General features: G+C 45.3%; 1 protein-coding gene and 1 long non-coding RNA gene across 7 annotated transcripts in view; one reads left to right on the top strand and one right to left on the bottom strand.

Annotated features, from left to right (window-relative positions):
- Positions 1-1,669: 1,669 nt before the first annotated feature.
- On the bottom strand, positions 1,670-6,132 carry LOC141277064 (uncharacterized). Of its 3 annotated transcripts, none has more exons than XR_012327748.1 (3): positions 5,782-6,132; positions 3,907-4,232; positions 1,670-2,176 (listed from the first exon to the last, which is right to left on the bottom strand). It is a non-coding gene; the product is annotated as an uncharacterized lncRNA (long non-coding RNA). The 3 variants fall into 3 exon arrangements; XR_012327747.1 differs by lacking the exon at positions 5,782-6,132 and adding an exon at positions 4,685-4,949; XR_012327746.1 differs by lacking the exon at positions 5,782-6,132 and having other exon boundaries at positions 3,907-4,949.
- The window catches only part of FARP1 (FERM, ARH/RhoGEF and pleckstrin domain protein 1), a 288,803-nt gene continuing 272,228 nt past the window's right edge, over positions 5,367-21,941 (top strand). Inside the window, exon 1 of one of the 4 annotated variants that reach the window (XM_073795368.1) lies at positions 5,367-5,519. The gene's annotated coding sequence lies outside the window, so the exon portion shown is untranslated. Of the gene's footprint in view, positions 5,614-21,941 lie in introns of all 4 variants that reach the window. The other 3 variants (XM_073795366.1, XM_033843754.2, XM_073795367.1) reach the window with 3 other exon arrangements.

Raw genomic sequence — 21,941 nt, forward strand, 5'->3', positions numbered from 1 at the left:
TAACTTCAACTCTCAATGCATTTCTGAACGATGAAAAATGCTTCATGTAACCATCAACAATGATATACCCTCCCCTTAGGTATCATTTCCTTCTCTGAGAATCAAAAGGTGAGAACACAGGCCAGATTCAAAATGATTCCAATCCATGACCTTCCTCTGGTTTCCTCCTAAATGTCTCCTTTTGAAAGTGAAGTGGAAAAAATATGACCAAAAGTCCTTACTTTTTATCTATTCTATTTTCTATCCTAAAAGAAGTATGTGTTTAATACTTTTCTCCAGCTGTCTTAGGTTTATGAATATAGAGGCAAAACACAGCAAAACCACTCAGAGCATTGCCTCTGGAGTCTGCCTGCCTGAGTGTGAATCACCTTCTCTGCCATTTACTAGCTACGTGAACTTGGCTAAGTTACTTAGCCTCAGCTGTAAGATGGACATAATAATATACATCCTACTTTACAGGGTTGATGTGTCAGTTAAATGAGTTAACATTCACTAAGTTCCAACAACTATATGTTTTAGCTATTATTATTATTGTACATAGAAAAGAAGAAACTTTAGAAGGAGTTATAGTTGAGGGTTAAAATTTCAAAGCAATTCTAATCAAAGTGCAGTATGATTATTTTTAGAACTTGACAAAATGATGCTAAAGTTCATCTGGAAAAACAAATACTAAGGCTAGCCAGAAAAACTCTGAAATTATAGAGCATAAGTTCTACCAGAGGGTAACATATATTATGAACATTTGTTACTGGGACAAGAATAGGCAGATCAGTGGAAAAGAATATGGACTCTACTATATGACAAAATCGGCATTTCAAACAAGTGTAGAAGAGATGGATTATTTAAATGGTGTCTGTTTATCCACTTGGAAAAAAGAAAAGTTGGATCTGTGTCTCATTTCTTATGCCCAAATAAATACTGTATAGATTGATTTTAAAATATAAAAATAAAACTGTTAAGGTGTGAAAATATAGTGATTTTTAAAAAGCCTTGAGTGGGGAAAACTTCAAGCATGATGCAAAAATGTGAAAACAGAAAAGCAAACAGATAAATCTGACAGTACAAAAGTTAAGAACCTCTTGTTGCAAAAAAAGCACCATAAACAAAGTCAAAACAGAAAAAATATTCACTATATGATAGCACAGGGCTAATTTCCTTAACTATCAATATAAAGATATTAAGAATCAACAAAAAAGACAAACACCCCAAGGGCAAAATGAGCAAAGGATATAAAAGTTGATGGATAAAGAAATATCAATGGATAATTTTAAAGTAAGTTTCCATTTTACCTATAAAACTGACAAATTTTAAAAGTTTGCCAATACCCAGTGAGGGCTTAAAGTGTAAGTAGGACTTCTCTGGTGGCGCAGTGGTTAAGAATCCGCCTGCCAATGCAGGGGACATGGGTTCAAGCCCTGGTCCGGGAAGATCCCACATGCCACGGAACTACTGAGCCTGTGCTCTAGAGCCCACGAGCCACAACTACTGAGCCCACAAGCCACAACTACTGAACCTACGTGCCACAACTACTGAAGCCTGCGCGCCTAGAGCCCGTGTTCCGTAACAAGAGAAGCCACCGCAACGAGAAGCCCACGCACCACAACGAAGAGTAGCCCCTGCTCACTGCAACTAGAGAAAAGCCCGCGCACAGCAACGAAGACCCAACGCAGCCCAAATAAATAAATTTATTTATTTAAAAAACAAAAGTGTAAGAAGTAAGCGTTCTCAAGCACAGTTGGTTAGTGGGTATCCTGGTTGTCTTTCGCTTCATAGAAAGCCATGCAAACTTTAACAACATAAAATAATTTTATCATGGATTTTGTGGATCAGAAATTTGGAAAGGGCACAACAGAGGTGGCTCTTCTTTGCTTCATGGTGTCCTTAGCTGGCAGGACTGAAAAGGCAGGGGGTGGCCAGCATCGCTGAGGAACGGGATAGGGCTGGAGAACCCTCTCCAAAACACTTCTTTACTCACTTCCTGGTTCCTGGTCTGAGATGGTGAAAGATCTGGGACCGGCAGCTGGAGCATCACTGTGCAGCCTCTTGCTTGTAGTGGTCCTCATCTAACTGACAGCTCATAGGCTCATGTCCAGAGATCAGCACTGCCCCAAACAGAGAGACTTCTCCGACCCAGAAACGTGGTGGTGGTGGTGTGTTTGGGGGGAGGGGGTGGTAACTGTGGAATAAGAAGTTTCATTTCACTGTGACACGTCATCACTTTAGTATAAAAGATTTACACACATGCACTTGTTTAAGCTTAGAAAGTTTCTGAAAGACTAAAAACTGATGGGAAAATGATTTCTAAGAAGTGAAACTGGGGATGTGGGGAAGGGTCCCTTATGCGCTTTATGCTTTACCTAATACCCTTCTACACTGTTTAATTATTTCTTCATTTATCATGTACACACATTTATTGCAATAAAAAATAGATAAAATCAATAAAAGGGAAAGTTAAGAACAGGACAACTACTTAATTCAGGAAGATTTCTAAGTAACCTGATGGCATGGGTTATAAAGGGGACCTAGGTAATTATACATTTTTATAATCAGAAATCTGAAAACGAGGCATGAATGACACAAAATGACAAGGAAACACTTCAGTTTTTCAGGGGCTGATTTTCCAGATGGCAGATTTTCCAGGCCAGGTAGCCCTGGCTTTTTAGGTAAAGGAATTTAAAAAGTGCTTTCAATGAGATTAAGTACGAAACCCAGAATGTTTGTTTGTGAGAGCTGGAAGGAACTGGGAGAATTGGCTCTCCCAGCGGGAGCCCCCAAACCTGCTCTCCTCTTTCTTTTCCTTCTTCCCCACTGGCTACTACCCTCTGCCTGTAAAGCCTCAGACTGTGTCCTTTAAAAGTCACCTTCCCTCAAAAACAAAATCAAAAAAAACAACCAGCATCAGATGTTATGTATTCAATATTATGATCATACACATGCTGAGAGCGAAATGACACAAACTTTATTCCAGACATGGAAAGAAGATGATGAAAAAAAAAAAAAAAGATGAAATAAACACTGTAGCATGTGGAAAACGTCTTCCAAAGAGAGTGACTGGGTAAATGTCACTTTTCTAAGTTTTTGTGATTTCTACAAGCTTTTCGGTTTTAGCTGTAAGGTATGGAATAGCACCTTGCTTGCTACTGGGTGAAGTGCCCGGACTAGCAAAAAAAAGAAAAAAGAAAAAATAGCATTGGAGGGCTTGTTAGAAATATCGTGCTTCAAGCTCACTAAACCAGATCTGCATTTACCAGAATCCCAGGTCTGCCACAGACCTGGCCACACACTGGAATCACCTCCAGAACTTTAACAATACCGATGCCTGGGTTCCCACTCCAGAAATCCTGATATATTTGGCTGGGGTGAAGCCTGGGCGTTGCGGGTTTTTTTCAAGTCTGATGTGATTCTGTGATTCTGAGACCCAGTACTCTAATTTGGTGGTTCTCAAAGTGTGGGCCCAGAGCCCCCTGGGAACCTGTTCGAAAGGCACATTCTCAAGCCCACTCCAGACTTCCTTTCCTGGAGTTTCTGATTCAGTAGGTCTTTGAATCAGCCGGCCAGGCAATTCTGATGCCCACTAAGGTGGGAGAACCCGATAAGGTAGGTCTGGGGAGGGGCCCAAGAATTTATATTTCTTAAAGTTTCCGGGTGCTGCTACCGCTACAGGTCCGAGAAGCACACTCAGAGAATCACCGAAACCTCTGATCTATGGTTTGTCCAGAGCCACGCCTCCAGCCCACTGTTGCTTCTCTTCAATGACAAACTTCCCATCTGCTGTTCTTTTCAGGTTTGAGGCCCAGATGACCCTTTTTACTTCCACCTTCTCCAAATATACAGGCGTTAAAAAAAAAAAATACAGTTCAGCACCTCAAACTCAAAATATGTCTCTTTGCTCCAGAAACTACTCACACTAGCTACGCACAGGTGCCCCCGTCCTTCTCAGGCACCGTGTTCTCGTGTGGACCCACTGTCCCACGGGGGCCCCTGTCCTGCTCCTCTTTGAGTTCAGTCGTGGCCTCTCCCAAGAAACCTGCCTCCAGGCTGGAGATCGAAAACTTCTCTAAGGCGCAAAACGACCAGGGTTCTGGGGTCAGCGGCCGTCAGGGGCGGGTGCCCAGTAGCCTCGGCATCTAGCAGAGCGTCGCTTTCGTTTCTAATCTCCTGCCGCGCGTCCTTTTCCCTCCACGTGCAGCGGGCCCATCCACAGCGAGGAGGAGAAAGGGCAAAAGCAGGGGCTGAGGAAAGGGGGATGGAGGTGGTAAAGCGGCAGCTCCCAGCCGGAGAGGGGCGACAGGGACTCTCCCCCCTTAGGTGCCTGCCTGCTGGGTCCTGAACCTTGCTCCCTCCTCCGAGTTCCGGGAGCTCTGAACAGGAATCTGCAAACCTGCTAACCTATTTCACTCCTTTCCCCCGCGGGGCATTGCTCCGGTCCTCGGAGGGGGCGAGTAGGGGTGGGGATTGTCGGGGGATTCGCGGTGGGTGGAGGACGCGGGGCCGCGGCGGGGGGAGGGGAGGTGACAACTGCCCCTCCGGGATTAAGTCCCTCGTAGCCCAGGGTGGTGCCGGAAGCCAGCTCCTGTGGCCCCGGGGAAGGGGTGGTGCTCGTGGGTCCCTGCGAAGCGCCGCTGTCCGCGCGACAACGTAAAGTCGTAGGTGGGCACCCGGGCGGGGCTCCCCCTTGCACAACCTCAACAGCGGCCTGCAGAGTCCGCGCCACCGATCCTCCGCCAGCTGCTCCTGGTTTTGCCCGTGCGCTCGTCTCCCGCTGCCTTAGCTCGCTTTCAACCACAGAGGCTGGACTGGCGCGTCCCTGGTGGCGCCGAGCGGAGAGACCGGCTGCAGCCGTAGGACCAAGTAAAGCGCGGATCGGAGGTGGGCTCGCCCGGCCGGGTAGGGGCGCTCGGGCGGGCGGCCTCTCGGCGCACCTGCCCCCGGGGCGGGGCGGAGCGGGGCGGGGCGCGCCGGCGCGCAGGTCGCGGGCGCGGACGCTGGAGGGGGCTGTGGCTCTCTTGCTGTCCCCGCGGCTCGGGCTGCGCGGCGCTAGGGCTCCCCCCGCTGAGGGGCCGGCCCAGGCCCGGGGAGGGGCTCGCCTTCCTTCACTTCCCGCTCGCCTGTCTGGAGGCGGCGGGGCCGGCGCGGGCGCAGGGCTGCGGGCGCTCGGCTGGCGCGCGGGGCGGGGACGCGGCCACCGCCCGCTTTGCGCCGCTCCTCCCCGCGCGAGTGGCGCTCGGCCCGGCGTCGAGGCGGCCATGGCGACCCGGAGCCCGCTCCCCACCCACCCCGCCTGCTCCGCCCTCCCCTCCGCCCCGCGACACCTTTGATGGCTCGGACCTCGGCCGGCCACCGCCAGCCCCGCTCGCGTGTCCGCGCCGCCGCCGCCACCCCCGCCGCCCGCGGGTATTAATAGCCGAGCGTCCCCGCCGCACGCGCAGCCGGAGCCGCCGCGCCCTCGGCCGCCGGGAGCTCGGAGCTGCGGAGCCCGGAGGCCGGGAGTGGGAGCCGGAGCCGCCTGCGCCGTGGAGGTAGGAGGCGCGCGGCGAACAATGATCCCGGCGGACTGGCGGCAACTTGTGCGAGTCGGGCGCCCGGAGCCGACCGACCGGGGAGCGGGTGGAGGTAGCTGCGTGGCCCGCGGGTCCTGCCCGGAGGAGGGCGCGGCGGGTGGGATCGGGCTTCCCCTACTGAGGCGGGAGAGTCGCCCTCCGGGCCCGGGGCAGCCCGGCAACAATAGCCGGAGCTCGGGGGCCTCCGGGCTGCGCGCCGCCCCTTGCACCCTCCTCTTACCTCCGGGGACTCGGGCTGCGGGCTCCGCGCGCGTCCCCTCTCGCCTCCCCCGCCCCGCGGCGCCCTTCCCCCTCTTCCTCCCATCCCACCCGGCGCGCTGACAGCGCCGGACGCGGCTTCCGGACCTCCGGCTGCAATCTCGGCCCCTGCGACCGACCGCGGACCGGGGAGGTGGCCTTTGGCGCCGCTGCCACCGCGCTGCCGGGTGCCCCTCCGCTCGCCCACGCTGGCGCGAGGACCCCGGTGGGTGACAAAGAGGAACACGCCCTCTGCCTAAGTTAGATTTTGTCTCTCTTTGCCGCCAACCTTTATGAAGAGCAAAGTTTTTTTTTTTTTTTTTTTAAGCAAAGGACAGAGATTTTTGTGGTGAGCATTTCCAAACAACAACTTCTGATTGTGGTTTTACGATTTAAGTTCCGGAAACTTTAGCTGTGTGATCCTGCTAGACCTTTGAGAGTGTGTGCGTCTGTGTGTGTGTGTGTGTGTGTGTTTTGTTTGAGGGGAAAAAAATGAGTTCCCCGTAATCAGTCTGGATGTCGTTTATGGCAGTTGGAGCCCAGCTGGAGTCTGTGCAGGATCCCCCAGAAACGAGGGAGGTGAGGCGCACAAAGAAACGAGGACCCTGGTATCAGATCAGCCCCTTGAGATGTGGAGAGATTGCCTTTCATCTGGAATAGTTTAGCCGGCTCAGCCTGTCTCCGATTCTTCTGGAGTACCATGGTGGCCTCTGGCTGTTTCATTTTATTATTGTTGTTGACGTCTTTCTTGTTAGTTTCCCAGGTTTGACTTGCTCAGCCCCGCCCTCCCCTGTTTCACGGTTCCCCCTTAGCCATGGTTTTTGGGGACCCCCATCTCCCTCACCCAGCAGGCAGGGTCTTCAGCAGAGACAAACCCCAGCCTAGCAGTGGGTTAGGTTCACTGCGCTTTGCTTGTGGTGACTTGGCCAAGCCCATTCCAGAACATCTTCCAGCATTGTCTTGCTTTTCTTATTCAGTCTAAACAGGACAGAAAGGAGGAAAAAAGGCCTTTTTGGCCCTGGGAGCTTTGGGACATTTGCCTTAAAAATTGTCCTCATTGTTGCCATGAGGCAGGCCCTTCTGAAGTCTCCTGCGTTTGGTTTCTTCCCACATTCCACAGCCTTCCGGCCCGGGTTTACCTTCAGCCTTTCCTGGGGGTTGGTTGGTCTTCTGGGTTTGACAGTTTCTGATGCTCTTCGTGTGGGTTCAGCGTCCACATGGCTCACTTTATATTCCTGCAGCATCGTTCTGCAGCAAGGCACCAATATTGGAGTTACTCCAAGCACAATGAAACGTTTGTGTTTTTAGAATGTCTGGCTAATAGAGCTGCTTCTGGGAAAAATGAAGAGACACATTATTGGCCAGTGGCTGGCTTACTGGGCGAGGTGTTGGTGGAAATAGTGAGCTGCTAGCCCAGGGCTTCCCAGAATCTCTTCTTTCTTCTTTGTGGACAAGAAACTTGAAATACTTGGTGATGATGTAGCTGTGCTCCATAGGGTCACAGATTCGGTAGCATGCCCCCTGTGAGTTGGGGTGTGGTTTTTCATTTAAGGTGTTCTTCCCCTGTGGGAATCCTGAAGGTAGGTTTATAATGTCCCTTTGCACATAGTTAGTCTTCTTCTGGAATTTTATACAGGGATTGAATTCCTTAGGTCTTAATAGAATACTAATGGTGCTCTGCGGGCCAGATTTACCAAAAGGAGATTTAAAAATCTATCCTAGATAATTGTCTTCTGGTATGTTGCAGTCACGCCATAATTATCTTAAGACCATGAGGAACCTGGGTGAATATTTTTGTTTTGCTTTTTACTTAAGAAACTGTCCAAGGAAATGGTTTTAAGAAGATAAGAATTGAATATAGTATTGAAAGGGTTAGGTTTTTTTTTTAAAGTGGGATTCATCCTCTAATATTCATGGAGCTCTAATATTCATAGAAGAGTTTAATTCATTTGGAAAATGATATGTATTTATAAGGAGGGTGCCTGTGATAGACATCAGAAAAGAAAACCTTCTTCCATCCTTGAGGAGGTTAGAGAATGCTGGAGAAGACACAGGAGCCCAGTTTTTGCGTACTGAACAGTTTAGGAAAGACGGCATTATGGCTTTCCTAGAGGATGAGGAAAGTTGTATGGATTTGTAGGTACTTGGCTAGAGCTTTGACAGCAAAAGCTTTAGTAACTGGCCTTGCTTATTTCAGAGACCTGCCTAGTGAAATGCACTTTCCCCTTGAACTGAAGATGCTACAGACAAGAGAAGGGCTCTTATAATCCCCAAATACAGTCACTCAAGTCCTTTCTACTTTGGGTGCACAGGTATTCCAAGTGTTGCTTACCGTTGCCTGGGAGGGGAGAGGGTGGGCTCTTAAAGGTTCCTGGCGCTGCACCTCTCGCATTATTTGGTACTTTTGATTGAAAGGAGGGCTCTCCAAGCCTGACTATTGAATGGGAAGCGGTGGATCAACTTTTAAAAAAAATTTTTCCTTGCTTTTTAGTGGTTAGAGTTTCTGCTGTGGCCTCACTTCATCATAGGCCCCTCACCCTCTGTTTCCGCCAGGTTACTGCCTTAAGCACTTCCACATGTCTGGGAAGAGCAGAGCCCAACGGTTTCCATTCAAAATTATTTGAAATACTGATTTCACCAGTCCTTTTATGCCAAATGCTGCCTTTGTTTTTAATCAAGAAGCCCCCAGAAACTGTTTATATTGAAGTGGAGAAACTGGCTTTTTATAGGCTGCCCTCCTCCTGGTTTAAGTCAGTTAAAAATGTTTTGCCAAGTGGATACTTTGAGCAGAAGTGGACAGTTGGTACGTATTAAATGTGGGTGCTCTCAGCCTTTGATACTTGTGAAATAAACCAGGGACTATCAGGTACAATGTGCCTTCCCATGCTCAGTGCTGCCTATGAACTCAGGCAGTTTTCTTATTTAATGTGAGATGGAAATCAGATGGCAAGATGGGCAGTTTAATATGGGAATTCATCATTTACACTGAATTAACTTCATGTGTAAAATGGTCATATTTGTGCATACATTTTCAAACAGAAGGGCCTCAGGCCAAACTGGATTACCTTTAACTCTCTATTATGTAATATTCCTCACCAAAGAGTAACTCCACTGTATGTGTAGACTTTGGCCTTTTCATAAAGGTATCTTAGAAGACTCATAAATCCAGTATTATATGACTTTCATTTTTTGTTCTCATAATATTAATTCAGGATCTAGTCTAGTGCCTGGCACATAGCAAACCCTTTCTAAATGTTTGTTGAGTGAATAAGTAAACCTAATTTTCATGTCCTTTCAAGTTACTCTTTAAGGTTTTTAAGGGAAATTTGATATCAGCCCTGACAAGTTGTTGTTCTGGGAATTGGAAAATTTGGTATTTGATTTCATTTCTGTTTTGTTCTAATTTAACAATTTAAGCTAACCTTTAAATTTGGGTATTGTAAAAATATATAGGCTCATTTAAAAAAAATCAAACAATAAATGCATGAAGAAGAAAGTAAAACCTACCTGAAAAAATTGGCTTCTGGGATAACTTTCCCTTTCCTTCTTAGAGATATATTTTTTAGAAGTTCCATTAGTGAGCATCTCTTGGGGGTAACCTCAGTTTTTGTGTGCCTTTAAATTTGTTCCGGAATGATAAACTACCTGGGTGCGCAATTCTGGATTGTTGATCCTGTATTCATCAACTCTCTTTTGGTTCCATTGTTGTGGTTGCAGTGTCCACTGTCAGGCTAACTGTTATTTGTAAATTGTCTGTCTTTTCTCTCTGGCTGCTTTTAAAGATCCTTTGGAGTGCTGCAGTTTCACTAGGTCTAGATGTAATTTCTCCTTTACTTTTATTCCCCTCTCTCCGCCTCCATCTGCTTCTTTTCCCTCCTCCCTCCCCCTTCCTCCATCATCTTATCAGTGTGTTCCTCTCTGTTGCCCTGTAGTATTTCAGTGTCTGGATGTGCTACAATTTGTTGATCTGGTCACCCTTGGCCACTCTGGCTGTTTCCAGTTTGGGCTGTTCTGAATAAGGCTGCTATGAACATTTGTGAACAAGTCTTTGTGCGGAGATCTGTTTTCCTTTTTATTGCTCGGTCTTATGATAAGTGTATGTTTATGAGAAACTGCCATCTGTTTTTCCAAAGTGTTTGTACCATTTTATATCCTCGCCAATGACGTATGAGTGTTCCACGTACTGTAATCCTCATGAACACTTGAAATTATCCATCTTTTTCATTGTAGCCGTTCTGGTAGATGTGTAGTGGTATCTCCTTGTGGTTTAATTTTATATTTCCCTGAAAGGGAAATGATAAGTTTTCCTGTGCTTTTTGGCCATTTGTCTATCTTCCTTTGTGCCGTGTCCATTAACACTTCGTTCTTTTTCATTGATTTTTGTCTGATTGTTTTATATAGCTTTTGAGTATAATTGACATACAATAAACTGCATATACTTAGTGTCATCTTATTTTACAATTATAGGAGTTCTGTGTATATTCTATATACAAGTTCATTGTTAGATCTATGTATCAGGAATATTTTTACCAGTCTATTTTTTAATCTTTTCTTCTTTTAGTGGTATCTTTTGAAGAGCAGAAGTTATTAGGGAAACATTGTACATGGTCTACTTATTGAACTTATTAAAGGTCAGGGGATTTTTTCAACTTTGGAAAAATAGCATTTTTGTGTGTAAGACATAGACTAATATTGCTGTGTTCAAGAGGTCGGACTCCATTTACTTCATGGGGATGGAGCAGTTCTATTCTTTCCTAACTAAAACTGAGTTGAAAAGACATGAAAATGAAAAAAACAAAAAAACAAACCCTGCTTATTTTGAAAATCTGGGGAAACAAGGTGTTTCAGGTTATGATCAAATAGATTTTCTGAAATTCAGAATTGAATTGTTTGTTCTTTTAGCACACAGAAAGATTGTGGAAAATAAATATTTTTGAAATCAATACAAAAAATGGAGCCCTGGGTAAAAGCAAGATGTAACATTCTAAAAAGAGGTTGGGATGGCATACGTAGGTGCTTGTAAAAGGAGTGGAGTTTCCTTATTTTGGCATGAATTATATAGTGTTATTTATGTACTCTCCTCATTTTCTGAACCAGATAACAAGCATTGTTGTCAGGTCAGAAAGTATGTTTTCCTGATTTTTTTTTCTCCTGCCCATAGAAGGTACATAAATATTGCTTGACTTGAATTAAAATTTCTGTAATGACTGCGACAGAAACAGACTCAAAGAAATAGAGAACAGACTTGTGGTTGCCAAGGGGGAGGAGGGTGGGGAAAGGATGGACTGGGAGTTTGAGATGATTAGCAGATGCAAACTATTTTTTGTAGGACAGGGAAGCAACAAGGGCCTACTGTAGAGCACAGGCAGCTATATTCAATATCCCGTGATAATCCAGAATGGAAAAGAAAAATAAATAAATAAATAAAATTTAAAAATTTGTATAAGGAAAACCCCATGACATTTTAGAATACGCAAGTTAGAGATTGGGATCAAAGGTAACAGGAGTTGGGAGTATAGGTGTTAAAATGTGATGTTGGGCAAGTTATTGGCGCTCTTTTCCTAAAACATCAAGGAAACTTCAGGAGTGCATTTATTTTCCAGTGACAGAATGTTTGACTAATAGCAGTGAAAGTCATCAAACAATTAGTTGCCTCAAGGAATAATAAGAAGGGAGGGGCTCCCGGTTCGATGCCTCAGCTCACAGCGTCACCCAGGTTCTTTCTGTCCTTGCACCCTGCCATCCCAGCTTGTTGCTTTCTGTCCTCTGGCTTGTTGCCTAGTGGTTAATTAGGCTGCTGTGGCCTGATTAGCTGTCATGGCGGAGGGCTGCTGCAGCTCCGTGCTTTTTACTCTTCACATTCGGCGTCGTCGGGCCAATAATGGCACAGCTTTCTTCACGCTCCTTTTGTCCTTAAGCAAAGTGCTTCTCAGAAGCCTCCAACATTTGTTGGTCTTTGAAGAAGGATCTGGGGAATATTTCTGTGCTTTGAAAGAGAGACCCAAGGGCTGGACTGAACGTGATGCCTGGGACCACAGCAGCCGAAATTGTGGCTAGCCTTGGGATGAAGGCAAGAGGATGATGGGCTGAAAGATGGAAGCAGAGTTCTGTGATCTTCCTGCACCTGGAGCTTCCTACACTAAATAATAGCTAATTTTGTATACCAAATAACGCAGACCTGGACTTAGTGTAATAAGCCATAAGTTTACCCACTTTCTAATTCTGTTATTGCCATCCAGAGCATCTTGACTGATATATTAATGGAAGACTTTATCTTTCTTTTTAAAAAATATTTTGCCTTCTTTTGTTTTTTGTTTTTTAAATTAAGTATAGTTGACTTACAATGTTAGTTTCAGGCGTACAACATAGTGATTTGATATTTTTATAGATTATGCACCATACAAAGGTTATTTCAGTATTAATGACTATATTCCCAGCGCTATACATTACATCCCTGTGACTTACTTATTATATAACAGGTCGTTTGTGCCTCTTAATCCCCTTCTCCCATTTTGCCCATCGCCCCACCCTCCTCCCCTTTGGCAACCACTAGTTTGCTCTCTGGATCTGTGAATCTGTTTCTGTTTGGTTGTATTTATTCATTTGTTTTTTAGATTCCACATATAAGTGAAAATACAGTATTTATCTTTCTCTGTCTGACCTGTTTCACTTAGCATAATCCCCTCCAGGTCCATCCATGTTGTCACAAATGGCAAGATTTCATTCTTTTTTATGGCTGAGTAATATCCCATCGTGTATATATACTACATTTTCTTTATATATTCATCTGTCAGTGGACATTTAGGTTGTTTCCATGTCTTGGCTATTGTGAATAATGCTGCAGTGAACATAGGGGTGTGTGTATCTTTTTGAATTAGTGTTTTTGTTTTCTTTAAATACCCAGGAGTAGAAATGCTGGATTGTATGATAGTTCTAGTTTTAATTTTTTTTTTTTTTTTGCTGTACACGGGCCTCTCACTGTTGTGGCCTCTCCCGCTGTGGAGTACAGGCTCCGGACGCGCAGGCTCAGCGGCCATGGCTCACGGGCCCAGCCGCTCCGCGGGTGGGATCTTCCCGAACGGGGGCATGAACCCGTGTCCCCTGCATCGGCAGGCAGACTCTCAACCACTGCGCCACCAGGAAAGCCCTGGTTTTAATTTTTTGAGGAGCCTCCGTGCTGTTTTCCGTAGCGTCTGCACCAATTTACATTCCCACCAACAGTGCTGGACGGTTCCTTTTCTCCACATCCTCTCCAACGCTTGTTATTTCTTGTCTTTTTGATGATAGCCGTTCTGACAGGTTGGAAGATTTGATCTTTCATCTGCCATTTAACATTATCTATGAGAAAGAGTTTATTACTGTTAATTATATGGAAAGTGGCTTAGTGATCACGTCAAGTCACTGTGAGAGATGAACTATTTTTAAGGACTTTACGTATCTGATAATGTGTGCCAGGCTTGTCACTAAGTCTGCATGATTTTCACCTTTTCCTCTTACGATGGCCTTGCAGGACATCTGCTTAGCATTGACCATTTGGAGTTTGGATAACAAGGCATACTTGATGGGAATATTTCATTTCTTTAAGAAAAAAATGATGGCAGTGCCTACCATTTCTGTCAACCTAGAATGGCGTTTATCTGCATGTTTAATATTGCTCAGGAGATTTTTGAGGCCATTATTTATTTAGTTTTGGCTGCGTTGGGTCTTTGTTGCTGCGCACGGGCTTTCTCTACTTGCGGCGAGCGGGGGCTACTCTTCGTTACGGTGCACGGGCATCTCATTGTGGTGACTTCTCTTGTGGAGCACGGGCTCTAAGCACGTGGGCTTCAGTAGTTGTGGTGCACAGGCTTAGTTGCTCTGCGGCATGTGGGATAGTCCCAGACCAGGGCTTGAACCTGTGTCCCCTGCATTGGCAGGTGGATTCTTAACCACTGCGCCACCAGCGAAGTCCCTGTGAGGCCATTATTAATCATAGATTAATATCTTCCTTTATAATCTTGCCGGATCTTTTGGTTGTCTGGCATGAAATCTTACTGAGGGCCAATGTTATTAGAGTGAACTGCTTGGAAATGTCAGGATTTGGGTAAACTAAAGATTTACCGCGTTGGAAAATTAGACACAGATATTTGTGAGCCTGTAAAGAAAAGTTGAATGATTTTATAATAACTGTAATCCAAGCAGATGAATTGAACGGAAAATATCCTGGTGAACAACTTGTAGAATATAGAGCCACAATATTCCTATCTATTTTTATTTAATTGATATGACTTTAAAAAAGAAATCTGGTCCTTCCCCCACCTCTTACTATCAAGATGGTCAACTGACCAGGGTGACTTGCATATTCACTGCTGTTTTATTTTCACTTTATGTGAGGACTTACCAATTCAACAGATATTTATTGAACAGCTGTGTTGAATTACTAGTTACCATTGGTGCCACAAAAACAGGGTGCAGTTCCCTGCTCTCAGAGTGTAGCATCCAGACCAGATTGGAGAATTATCTAGATAATTACAATATAAGGTGGTATGTGACCAGAGCTTTGCAAAAGGTACTGTAATCGTGGAAGTGTTCAGGATAGTAAGACATTGGATTCTGGTTGGAAGTTGCATTTAAGTTGAGCTTTCAATAAAGAAGTGTGTTTTGTTTGTTAGCTTGTTTATTTTAGTGTTCCCTTTGTAGTCTCTTTATTATAGCAGGATTAGAAAAGTATTCACTTATAAAACAGAAAGTAAAACTCCCTTGCAATCCTGCTGGTCAAAATTTATGAAGATTAAGATTTGATTTATTTCCATTTGACTTTTGACATATTCGATATATTCCCAGTTTTTTTCTCTATACAGACAAACATACATTTTTTAAAAATCGGGAGAATGATGCATGTATAATTAGAAGTCACTTTCCCCCCATAACATTGTCTGAGTGTTTTCCATACTGAGTTTTCTTTGAAATGAAAATGTTCAGTGACTATATAATATCCCCCTGTGTCGTTCTACATAATGAACCTAACGTTGCCCTTTATCGGTCATTTCTTCTGCTTGCAGTATTTGGCTGCAGTGACGATCTGTACATAAATCTGTGGAAAAGAGGGTCTCTTGTTGCAAGGGACAGACATCCACCTTGAGTCATAGGAAGCAGAATAGGGGAATTTCGTAGCTCTCAATTCCAACCTCAGAAAGGGCAGAGGTGGGTCATCTCAGGAAGGGAGACCTGGGTGCAAAGGCTCCAGCCACCTGTGGGGTTGCCCTCACAATGCCCTGCTTTTTCGCTAGGGATTGGCTTCATTTTCCTGGTTCTCTCCACTGCCACTTCGGGACAGTTTGCTGGTGATGGTGGCGCTGCCCTGCATGTTGCAGGAAGGACAGCATCCACGGCCCCGCCTTGAAAGTCAAGCGGTCCTTCAGTCATGCTGACAGCGTCACGCATGTTCCATTCCCCGGGACAAAGCATTCATGCCGCTCCTGCTGTGATCGAGAATCACCTAGCTGGAGTTTGAACCCCCATCTCCACCCCTCCAGGGAAGGACTGCTGTTTAGCCCAGATGAAGGGCCCCTCTTGTGATGGGTGTGTGTGTGGGTGGGGGGGGTGTACAACGATGGGATGAGGGTGGGGAACAGCAGCCTTTATGGTAGGATTGACAGGCAAAAATAAGGGGAAAAAACTTCCTGGGAGAGGGATCAGAAGGGAAGGAAGGGCAGAGATAGGAAGGAAAGGCCCCGGTCCACCACCATCCAGGGCTGTGCTGAAGCTTGCCGGGTCCCCATCACATAAAGGTTGATGTCTGAGCCCTGAGAGCAGCAGTTCTAACCTAATGTTCCCTTGTGAGGGGCGTCATAGTGATTTGTCCCTGATTAGACATTATCCCCAACAACCTTCCTCTCGCTTGTGTTCAGACACACCTTCTGGAATGGGAGGAAAGGGGTAGAAATCGATCAAGCTTGCTCGGTGTGGGTTTACAGGAAAGCTGTTCCCTGCAGAAGCCCACCAGGTAGGCTGGGATGGGAGGTGTGCCTGTGCGTTACTTTCTCCTCACTTGTGGCGACTCCTTACGTGCCCCCTTTCTCTGTTGTTGGTCAGAAGCACTTAGGGAGCAAAGGTGTTAGTTCGTGGCAGCCCTAATCAGTCCCCAGCAAACAGGGCTGTTTCAGGACAACCATAGGTTGAGAGGGAAGATGCCCATTTGTGACACAGCCAAGCCACGCCCATTTTTCAAATTCCCAGTCAAAGCAATGTCTGTGTCTCAGCTCCGTTGGCCCCCCTTTTGAGATAATCCACAGAGGCGTTGGGGAAGCTGACTGATGCATAACTGGTTTTATACATAGAGTATCTCACATCATTAGTTATTTACTCCCCGATGTATGAATTTTGGCTTTTTCCCCAGAGTTAGTTTCTGGAGGTCAGGGGCCATGTCTCAAACTTCTATTGTATCTTCTAGGTTCTTAGAAAAGAGCCTTTCTTTGATGGATTAATGAAAATCTTATCATAGGATCTTAGGCAGCTAGAAGGTCACAACTCATTAGATTCTCAATAACTCTTCACAAGCTAGAAAGAATAAAAGTGATCTATCTCACTTTAAACAAAGATCTGTCAAGCACCTTTTATCCGGAGGGCACGGTTCTTGAGATTCACGTCGGTGAACAAAACAGGCCGAAAAATCCTCGTCTTCAAGGGGACCATATATTTTTCAGGGTCCAAACTGAGACATTTTTGACCCTGAAGGGTGCCAACTCCACGGGCTGCCGGAACAAGAGGCGTCTAAGTGGGTGGTCACCCTCGTGCTCAGAGAGTGGCCCAAAGTGGGGGGCTGATTTTTCCCAGAGACCGTCAGACTGCCTTTGGGACAGTCTGGGGACAGATACAGTTAATCTCCTGCGACTTCAGGGATGAGCCCCAACATTTACTCACCTGGCACATGTTTACTGAGAACCTGTGAGGTTGTATCAATGTTCTCCTAAAAGATTGTTTGCTCCCGGGCAAGACTCTTCATAGGGACATGCAAGTGGGAGATGTGTCCTCACCTGTCGAGGAAGATAATGAATGGCATTGCTCGAGAGATGGTGGACTCCTGAGAGACACATCACAGATTCCAAGTAACTTGCATGCAGGTGTCCTTTTGATCAGCGTTTTTTTTTTTTTTTTTTTTTTAGATTTGGAAATCAACAGGGCTCTAGGCCCTGAAGGTGATTTAACAGATATATTTCTTTTTAAGGGAAAAAGGAATTGAAAATGTTTTGGAAGGAAAGCATATGTGCATTAATAATAATAAAAAAATGATATACAGTAAAAGTGACTCTTTACCCCCTGTGTACTGTTCTGTGAGTTTTACCACGTGTACTGATTTGTATGACCAACACCACAATCAAGATACGGAACATTTTCAGCAGCTCAAAAAATTCCCGTTTGTTGTTTCTGTGTGTCACCCTCCTCTGTCCCCTGCCCCAGCCCCTGTTAACCGCTGATCTTTGCTCTGTCACTGTTTGTTCTTTTCCAGAATGTCTCATAAGTGGAATCACGGAGTATGTAACCTTTTGAGACGGGCTTCTTTCACTCACACAAATGTCTCTGAGATTCTTCTAAGTTGTTGTGACCATCATTCTTTCCCTTCTGTGGCTGAGTTGTATTCCATTGTGTGGATGTACCACAGTTTGTGTGGCCATTCAGTTGTTGAAGGACATTCGGGTTGTTTCCAGTTTGGGGCAGTTGTGAATAGAATGGCTATGAACGTACAGCTGGTGGAAACTGTCACGCGCAGGTTTTGATGTGGGCGTGATTTCTCAGGGGCAGAGATCCAGAAGTGGGGTCTTCGCCAGCACTTGATGTTGTCAACACTTTTTATTGTAGCCATTTTAATAGGTGTTTAGTGCTGTGTCAGCAAGGCTGTTTATTTATTTTGAAATATGCTAAGAAAACACCTGTACAAGGGGCTTATCCAAAGATAGGACTAAATCATTTCCTGGACTACCTAGCAGAGGCTTCATGAACTCTGTTAGCTGCCCGTTTTTTGAAGGGGTAGATCAAAAAGAGCAATTGTGTATATAGAGTCTGTAACAATGCCAGCAAGAAATAGATGTAAATAACATGTCCTGTAGATACTTGTCTCAGAGACCTGATAGGGTGTATAGGTTTGATGTCAGTATCTTGTTAATTCTCTATATGAATATACAGTGAAAGTGGTTAAGAGATAAAATTACAGAAGCAGCTGAAAGGCAGTATAGACGTGGAGGAAAGAACACAGGCTTCAGGACATGTACTAGTTGTCTATTGCTGTGTGACAGATTCCTCCCAAATTGAGTGACTTATGTCAATAGTAAACATTGTCTTTCACAGCTTCTCTCGGACGGGACTCTGGGAGCGGCTTAGAAAGGCAGCTCTGACTTGGTTATTTGTAGTAAAGATGTCAGCTGGGCTGGTAGGATCTGTTTCCAAGGAAGCCCTTAGGCTCCTCGGGCAGGCTGCTTGAATGTCCTCACAGCATGGCAGCTAGGTTCTCCCAGAGTGAGTAATTTATGAGGAGACCAAGATGGAAACTGTCATGATCTAGGCTGTGAAGTCCTCCTGTGTCACTTCCAGATTCTGGGTCACACAGGCCAGTCCTGATTCAGTGGGAGGTGACTACCCAAAAGCGTGGATGCCAGGCGGCAAGGACCGCTGGGAACCATCTTGGAAGCTGGCTACCACGGGACTTGAGGGACCTGTGTTCAAATCCCCGCTGGCCACTCAAAAGCTGTGTGGCCTAGAGCAAGGCATGTCATTTCTGAATCCTACTTTCCTCTCTTATTTTAAAAATGGAGGTAATAATACCTACTGAATAATAATTACTGAGATACAAATCATGGATTCTAAATAAATTGCTTGTCAAAGGCTTGGTGGTCAGCATTTGTTAAGATTTGGAATTTTGGAAATTTGGGATTTCTTTTGGGAATTGAAGATAATATCTAAAAAGGGATTGTCTGTCAGTTTGTAAAAGGCTCGTGACATAGCAGGTGTTATTTGTATTATTAAACCATGAACTTTGAATCTTAACTGCAGAACCTGTCAACAAATGAACACATTAAGTAACGACATTCTTTTTAGCAAAGGTATTGGTCACAGCTCCATTCACTTTTAGATTCTGTATTTTTTTCTATATATATGTATTTTTTCTTCCTTTCTTGAAAGGGAAAGCCAGTTATTGTGAATTAGCAAAGACCAAATTCCTCCTCTAATCTGGTTCTCAGGTCTTTACTTTTAATAATACCCCCCAAATAAGAAATGTGTTGTTTGCGGTCTGCTGTATCATGCTAGAGGAACTCAGAGAGACATTATGGATGAGTTTGGAGATGTCTGGAGAGCAGGTAAGAAGCATCAGCTCACTGCATCCTCTTTATAGAGTGTTTAGAAAATGCTTACTTGTAAAAGTAATTTTAAAATACATAAAGCAGCCCCATTTGACTTTATCGGAACAGTCCAGAAAGCATTCCTTTTTGAAGTGATTGTGATGTGGGATAACGTAACTCTGCCTGTTTTGCTGTAACTGAGAAAAAGCATGGCTGAAAGAAATCGGGCGTCTTGGCCCCATTTTCTTTCCCCGCCTCCTCTATTTCACTCCTCCCCTTGACATGCCGCTATCCACCCCCACCCCCATGTGCCGTTCCTTTATTTATTTATTTAATTTTTGGCTGCGTTGGGTCTTCGTTGCTGCACGCGGGCTTTCTCTAGTCGTGGCGAGGGGTGGCTACTCTTCGTTGCGGTGCTCGGGCTTCTCATTGCGGTGGCTTCTCTTGTTGTGGAGCACGGGCTCAAGGCGCGCGAGCTTCAGTAGTTGTGGCTCGTGGGCTCTAGAGCGCAGGCTCAGTAGTTGTGGCGCACGGGCTTAGTTGCTCCAGGGCTCTTCTGGACCAGGGCTCGATCCCTTGTCCCCTGCATTGGCAGGTGGATTCTTAACCACTGCGCCACCAGGGAAGTCCCTGTGCCATTCTTAATACAAACCACAGGAGCCCTCGTCCCTCACATCCCCCCATATGTACACCTGCCGCTTCCTCTGCTTGGTATGTGAGAGCTTTCCACCCAGTCCCTGCCCACTCCCTTCCAGAAGCCTTTCCGAAGGCTAAGATCTACTCTGGGGGGGTGCTAACATCGATGCTCTGTGTTTATACCTCTGTGTTTTTTCTCTTCCCCACTCCTTTTATTTATTGAGCACCAACTTGCATTGAGCACTTCTAAGTCCCAGGCTGAATTCTAAGGCTTTATGTGTACAAAGTCATTTGATCATCCCAACCATCCTAATTTTTATTTTATTTTTTTTTGCGGTACGCAGGCCTCTCACTGTTGTGGCCTCTCCCACTGCGGAGCACAGGCTCTGGACGCACAGGCTCAGCAGCCATGGCTCACGGGCCCAGCCGCTCCGCGGCATGTGGGATCTTCCCGGACCGGGGCTCGAATCCGTGTCCCCTGCATCGGCAGGTGGACTCTCAACCAGTGCGCCACCAGGGAAGTCCCCATCCTAATTTTTAGTCCACATTTTATATAAGAGGAAACTGTGGCACAAAGAGGTTAAATGACTTGCTGAAGGTCACATAGTTTATTATTGGAGAAAGCTTTGGAAGTCTTTTCCCGTTTATTGCGAGCAACTTCTTCTGAAGTATTTTACACCTTCCACTTTCCTAGTGCCTGGTAAAGTGCCCAGAACATAGTAGGTACCCAGTAAATATTTGCTGAAGCTTAACTCTCTTAAGAGGCAAACTTTGTCTCAAATAATTTCTTTCCATTTCTTTGTAAAATGTAGTCACCCTTGACCTTCTACAGGATGATGAGGTTCTAAGGTTCTGAGCTTACTTCCAGTGTTCTTCATTCACCCTCTTTTTTCTGGGGGTAACTTAACCTCTTTTGGGATTATACTCTTAGTTTGTTACTTAAGAGATGACCGCATATGTTTAAAATTCTGTATAAGATGCATGTGTTTATATGCATTGAGAAAAGGGTGTTTTACCTGTGGTGTTCTTTGGATAGGAATAATGTGAGTGGTTTTTATTTTTTCCTTTGAACTTTTCTGTGTTTTGTAAATTTCCTACAATGAATTTTTATTGTTTTTATAATTAGCCAGCCATGTTATTTAACGTGAGAAAAGTAAACTGTTTCTCAGAGGTGGAAGAAAAGAAAAACCTGTTCAGATTTTTTCCTGCAAAGCCTGGTCCCATATGTAAACAGTCATCTGAGACATACTTGGGCAAATCTTTCCCTGCTGTGTTATTGAAACCACCTACTTGAAGATCACTTTCTTCTTCCTAGTGTTTCCAAGGCACCTGACAGTAATATAGATGCTCGTGACACTTGGGTGAGAGATGGTGGTCTAGGGGAGATGGTTATCAAAAGGTATTTTGAAATTTCTGGGTTGGAAGTTCAAGGTTGCCTGGGGTCTGTGGTTCAGATCAGTGGAATGCCTTTGTTTTGGAGGTAGAATAATTCATAAACATGAACTCAGACTCTACGTACCGTTTGAGAATAGTAAGTCCAAGGTAACATAAATAAATCCCAGAGTTGGCGTTATCAGGTCCAAAGTTGGTGGTGAGGCTCAAGGCCTGTGGCAGGGGAACAGTGGCTTCTCCCAGGCTGGTAGGTAAATTAGCAAGGACTGCAGGGGATAAGAAATTGCCCTGGTGGTTTGATTCCTTTTATTTAAAAAAATGGCTGTGCTTTGCTGTAGGAGGACGAATCTGAGAAATGCAGAAGTTGTTTGTCTACTTGTCGTGCCATGCTGTTTGGGTACCACTTGCCTGTTTATCCTGAGGAGCTAACCAGGGTGGGCATCGTCCTAGTTTTTCATTGCCACTTGCTCTCTTCCCCCGGCATAATTCAGCGCTAGGAATGGCCCTCAGTTCTACCAGCTGAAGACACAATAAGAAAACCCTGTCTTCAGGGTGACGGTAGGGAAAACCCAATATCCCTCAAAACCCTTCCCCTGAAAGCTGCTTGAACGTCTCCTGCATGGGCTAGAAGGACAAACAGCACATAGGAATCATGTCCGGCTTCTCCTTGGAGTCAGGATCCTGGCTGCCAGTTTTGTAGCAGGTACTACGCTAGACAGTGTGCTTGTACTTTGCACGTATGTTTCTTTGGTCAGTTACTCAACGAGGAAGGTATTATCTCCATTTTACAGAAGAGGAAGCT

Source organism: Tursiops truncatus, chromosome 18 (assembly GCF_011762595.2).
Source record: "Tursiops truncatus isolate mTurTru1 chromosome 18, mTurTru1.mat.Y, whole genome shotgun sequence".
Classification (NCBI taxonomy): Eukaryota; Metazoa; Chordata; class Mammalia; order Artiodactyla; family Delphinidae; genus Tursiops; species Tursiops truncatus.